General features: G+C 42.6%; 1 long non-coding RNA gene across 1 annotated transcript; it reads left to right on the top strand.

Moving 5' to 3' along the window:
• Window positions 1-887: 887 nt before the first annotated feature.
• Window positions 888-2029, top strand: LOC143127462 (uncharacterized). Its single transcript, XR_012987643.1, has 3 exons — window positions 888-949; window positions 1673-1744; window positions 1902-2029. It is a non-coding gene; the product is annotated as an uncharacterized LOC143127462 (long non-coding RNA).
• The last annotated feature ends 3540 nt before the right edge of the window (window positions 2030-5569 follow it).

Below are 5569 nucleotides of genomic sequence, written 5' to 3'. Positions count from 1 at the left end.
ATAATCGTCATGAGGACATTCCTCCCAAATGGCCCTATCACGTCTTTGAACTGACGTCATGAGGGCGTGTTTTAGCTCGTGCAGCTCGTGGAAGGCAACTGCCAGATCTGTCTGCAGGCTAAGACTCCCGCGATATTTTAAGGTCATGTGACATGGTGGTAAGTCCCTCCCCGACTGACAGAAGTCGGACAAAATTTCTAACCAGCAAGCATTGCGTCCATCCCAGTATGCATTGTGTTCAACCCAGCATGCATCACATCAAGTCAGATCTGCACAGATCTGCCTCAAGACGAACTCGCCTATTATAAAACTCAAAAGAAGAAGAAGAAGACTCGTCTTCGCTCCTGGTGAGGATGATAACAAAGATAATGAATGCGTAGCAAGATGTGTCGTCCTAGTTCATGTCTATGAGGGCAAAGTGGAGCTCGGTCAGAGACGGCTCTGGTTCAGTTCCCGCCTGCACAGAGGCGTGTCACTGACGTATGACTGACGTTTAAACGCCTTGGTTCCACGCCAGACAGAAGCCGGAGTACAAAGCAAACTTGGTGTACACCTTCATTAATGTTGATTTTCTCCCGACTGGAGGGACATACTGGCACGACATTCTCCTGAAATGGGGAGGAGGGTTTGGAGATCATGATACCGTGTCCGAAATGTGCATCCATTGCTCATAAGCATTTGTCAAAGCATAAATGTGTGGGGCGTGTACTACTGCTACCCTATTTGCATACATTTCTGGGCACAGGAAATGGCCTCTCAGGAAGTATCTTCTTAATCAACCCTGATGACAGAGCCATAGAGAGAAAGAGTTGCGACACTCCCATTGGACTCCGTTGTACGCTTTTTGCCGCCTACTTCCGGGGTATGCAGCCTCACGTAGTTCCAAAAAGCCATTCTATGGCGTTGGACATCATTCACTTCCATTGCTGACTGTCGAGTAACTTCTGAGGTAAGTTGATTAAATAGCTACCTGTTTTGAATTGTCAACTGTCTATATTGTATCATAGGCCCTTTATGATGCATATACTGATCTTTTGTTGTATGTACACAGCGTAATTATATATATTTTTTTTTTTATCTTGGTAGACGACCGATTGCCTGCTAGTTTGTTAGCTTGACTTGCCTTCTGTGAAGGTAACGTTATATCCAGGGGTAAATTGATTAAATAGCTACCTCTTTTGAACTGTCAACTGTTTATATTTTATCAGAGGCCCTTTATGATGCATATACTGATCTTTATTTGTATGTACACAGCGTAATTATATATATGTTTTATCTTGGTAGACCACCGATTGCCTGCTAGTTTGTTAGCTTGACTTCGCCCTCTGTAAAGGTAACGTTAACGTTATATCCAGGCGTAAATTCATTAAATAGCTACCTCTTTTGAATTGTCAACTCTGTATATTATATAAATAGGCCCTTTATGGTGCATATGCTTATATTTCATTGTATGTGCACAGTGCAATTTATATATATTTTCTTAACTTGGTAGACAACCGATTTTCAGTCATTGCCTGCTACTAAGTTATATCGATTTTGCGAGCTGTGAAGAAGGTATCGCTACACCAAAAATTACGAAGTTCAGTAGTGAATCTCTGACATATTTTATTTAGTAAATTATTGATGTTAGATTACTAGGATCATTAAGGTTGATTAAGGACGTTTTTTTTAGGTTGTATCTGCTGAACCTGGCGGTGTTAGCTAGTCAGCTGAGTACTGTGTATCTGATGCTAGTAGAAATAAGGTTTGTTTAATTACACCCTTGAAAGGGCTGCTGGATTGCATGTAGGAATACAAATTATTTTACACAAAAAATTATCATAAGCCATAATGAGCTTTAAAATGTTTATTACTCAGACAGTAGTGTGACTAATTTGTTTCCCCAAACACTGCTGCTGCAGGCGGCTGCTGCTGGAGGCGATGACTGCTTGAGCTGGCTGGTGTTGGCGAAGGATGGTGATGGCGGCTGCTGCTGGTAATGGTGGCGGCTGCAGGTAATGGTGGCTGTTGCTGCAGGTGGCGGCTGCTGCTGGTAGCTGCTACTGCTGGTAGCTGCTACTGCTGGTGGCGGCTGCTGCTGGTAGCTGCTACTGCTGGTGGCGGATGCTGGTGGCGGCTGCTGCTGGTGGCGGCTGCTGCTGGTAGCTGCTACTGCTGGTGGCGGATGCTGGTGGCGGCTGCTGCTGGTGGCGGCTGTTGCTGGTGGTGGCTGCTGCTGGCGGCTGCTGCTGCTGGTGCCGGCTGCTGGTAATGGTGGCTGGTGCTGGCGGCTGGTGCTGGCCATGGCTGCTGGTGGTGTCTGCAGGTAGTGGCTGCTGGTGGCGACTGCTGACGGTGTGCCGGGAATGGTGAGGCCGAATACATCCAAGGATCCTCCCTCCCTCTCCTCAACCACTTTTGAATTTGCTCAGGGCTATTATAAGTGTGGTAAAGTATAGTATATTTGCGACGTTATAATATGTTGTGAATGGTTTGCCCTATATATAGTGTTACCTGCTGTGTCCATTGTTGAATCTATTGTCGCCCTATTTCGCTTCATCTGCTTTTTAGTGTCCAGGACACAGATGAAGAGGATGTTAGTATGCGTTGTCGAGAGGAACTGCCCTACAGTGACTGGCCATAGTGCATAGTGGAACTCCACAGGTGTGAGTCTGATGTATGCAAGAGGAAGTATTTTCTAGGCAGTCCTGAGTGAACTGGCTTGTTAGAATATATTTGTGCCCCTGTCTCAACAGATCTTGCTGGACCACCAGTATCGTTGTTGTGGCCACTGTACGTATGTTTGTTGAAATTATTCATGCTTGTTCCTTGTTCATGCTTGTTCCCATTTTTTTTTGGTTCCACACTGTTCATTTTTATCTTATGCCAGGTACCTTTATTATGAATGTTGTCCTTCCTTTCAGCCCTGATGCACTCTGAAGCCTGATGTATGTGGAGGATTTTTTTAAATGTATTAATCACTTATAATATTCCTCCCTGTTCCTTCACTTTGTTCTTGTTTTTCCAGTTAGATACACACATTTACACACACACACACACATATTGTTGTCTCACTCAGTATTTTTTATTAAACAATATTTGATTCATTCATCCAAGCTTAATGAGTTGTTATTCTTTAATATATTTGATTCTTTGTGCATGGCTTAGTATTAAAATTATCATGGTTGTGTGGTCAACTGCTGCCTCATCAGAAGAAGTGGGTGTAAATGCTGAATGGACTGTTCTTTCTCAAAAAAGCAAAAAGGTACAACGGAGTCCAATGGGAGTGTCACCTGTCACTGTTCTCTATCACTCTCTCTGCAGCTAACCTTACTCTTACTCTGTGCATTAACCCAGAGCCGTAGAGAAAAATCTTAATAGCTCTGCACTTACCTATAGACCCAAACATATAAGCATAATGCTTTTGATAATATGTGAATGGCTTAATCTTAAAATTATATTCTTAGTCTTAACATGATCATGTTTCACGTTGTGGTCTGGGGGTGACCACTTATCAGAAGTGAGCTAGCTGCTAGGCGAATGCTGAATGGACCTAACGCTACCACGAAGGTAAGCTAATGGCTGAATCGGAATGTATAAGCAAAATCACGGTAATCAATAATACAGCCCAGTTGCGATAAAATGAAAATCATGAGACATCTGTCATCACATGAATGATATGGAAAAGAAAACTTAAGTTAGAGCCGTTCTAGCCTGTACTTGTCCATGCGAACATGAACATAAGCTTTTCCCTCCAAAAATTTAAAACGTATCTAAGTAATATACAGCTTTTTCGTTGTCACCCTGCCTCTCAAATGCAAAACTGACATTAACAAATATGTAATCATGCAATAACAGCTGAAAAAGTAGTAGGGTGTATGTTTATATATATATATATATATATATATATATATATTTACCGTTAAATAACGCAATCGCTGCTGTCTGTCCCATAGAAGAACATGACAGCCAGCGTATGTTTTGGAACTCTAGCAGTTTACACGAACCACGTGACTGCACTGGCGGTGATATCAAAGAGTGTCGCAACTCTTTCTCTCTATGGCTCTGCCTGATGATAATGCTGTCCATTCGCGCTACTTGGCCGGCAGAGGGCAGTAGCCGCGTACAGGAACAGGGAACTCTCCACGCACGCTCCACGAGGAAGAGTGACGCTCTCCCAGCACGGACCTGTTGCCGCTTCCGGGCAGAGTTGGCGCAGAAGTTTGAAACTGAGTCGGTGTCCGCGTGAAAGCAGCGCGAATGGACAGCGTCATCATTCTTAGCAGCAGCGAAGACGAGTCGGACACCGAGCCCTCCGTGTTGGTCGTGGAAGAGGAGGCGCCGCCAGGTAAGTCCTGCTGACTCGCACGGTGCGCTCGCTCATGAAGACCGCCGTCTCGCTATCCGGAGAAATATTCTTTGGTCACCGCTATTTACCGATTTGCGGCTCCCATTGACTTCCATTGAACACATGTAAACAAAACGTCAATTATGTGCTCAAACTAACGCCGCTAACTTATGGCAGCAACCATTTCACTTTGATAACAAACTACATTTTCATACAACATATATACAGCAAAAATAACATCATTTGGATCAAGCAACGTGGAGAAATCTCGGGAGGAAGAAACTTGACGCTGCGTGACGGGGAGTGCTTTGCATTTCCCATTGTCCATGAGTCACGTAAGGTTACTCTGGCGGCCGTTATCCTTCACTTGTCAGAGTAATAACATTCAAAAACATACCTTTATATTACATCACAATTTATAAAGAAACGAAGTTTAAAAGGAAAAACACAATATATCATAGGGATTACACAAATAATTAGTACGAAAAAACAAGATTTCTACCGTAATTTCCTGTTAAATTAAATATTCCATGACGCTATTGCGCTGCACGGCCACCAGATGACGCCATTTCACTGCTTGCTTTTATATCCAAAAAAGGCCCAAAGTGCAGTGAAATGCCGCCATCTAGTGACCTGAAATATGTAATGTAGCCCATTATATTTATTAGAAAAGAAGCGACCGTCGAATAATCTTGTACTTCCTTGTCAATTATTCGTGTAATCCATCTGATATATTGTGTTTTTATTTTTAAACTTCGTTCCTTTGTAAATTGTGGAGTATCATTAAGGTACGTTTTGGAATGTAATTACTCTGACATTCGACACTAAACGACCATAAATTTAGCCAATGGGCACAGTCTTAGGGGCTGACACTTTGCACGACATGTCTCCTGCTTGATCGATCCAAATTCTGTTATTTTTGCTGTATATATATATATATATATATATATATATATATATATATATATATATATATATATATATATATATATAGTTTGTTATCAAAGTGAAAGTTAGCGGCGTTAGTTTGAGCACATAATTGACGTTTTGTTTACATGTGTTCAATGGAAGTCGATGGGAGCAGGAAATCGGTATGTGCGTGTGTGTGTGTTTGAGTGTTTGATATAACCCTGTGTGTGTGTGTATGTGTGTGTAGTGGTCCAAAAGGAAGGAGCAGTTGAAGTGGTGGATGATGACCTGTGTGTGTGTGTGTGTGTGTGTGTGTGTGTATAACTGTGTGTG

Source organism: Alosa pseudoharengus, unplaced genomic scaffold (genome assembly GCF_046254945.1).
Source record: "Alosa pseudoharengus isolate Yale_2024_CS ecotype anadromous, Long Island Sound unplaced genomic scaffold, YU_APseudo_1.1 YU_APseudo_1.1_scf_1, whole genome shotgun sequence".
NCBI classification, from domain to species: Eukaryota; Metazoa; Chordata; class Actinopteri; order Clupeiformes; family Clupeidae; genus Alosa; species Alosa pseudoharengus.
Note: the sequence above shows the minus strand (reverse complement) of the source record. Positions and strands in the feature narration are given on the sequence as shown.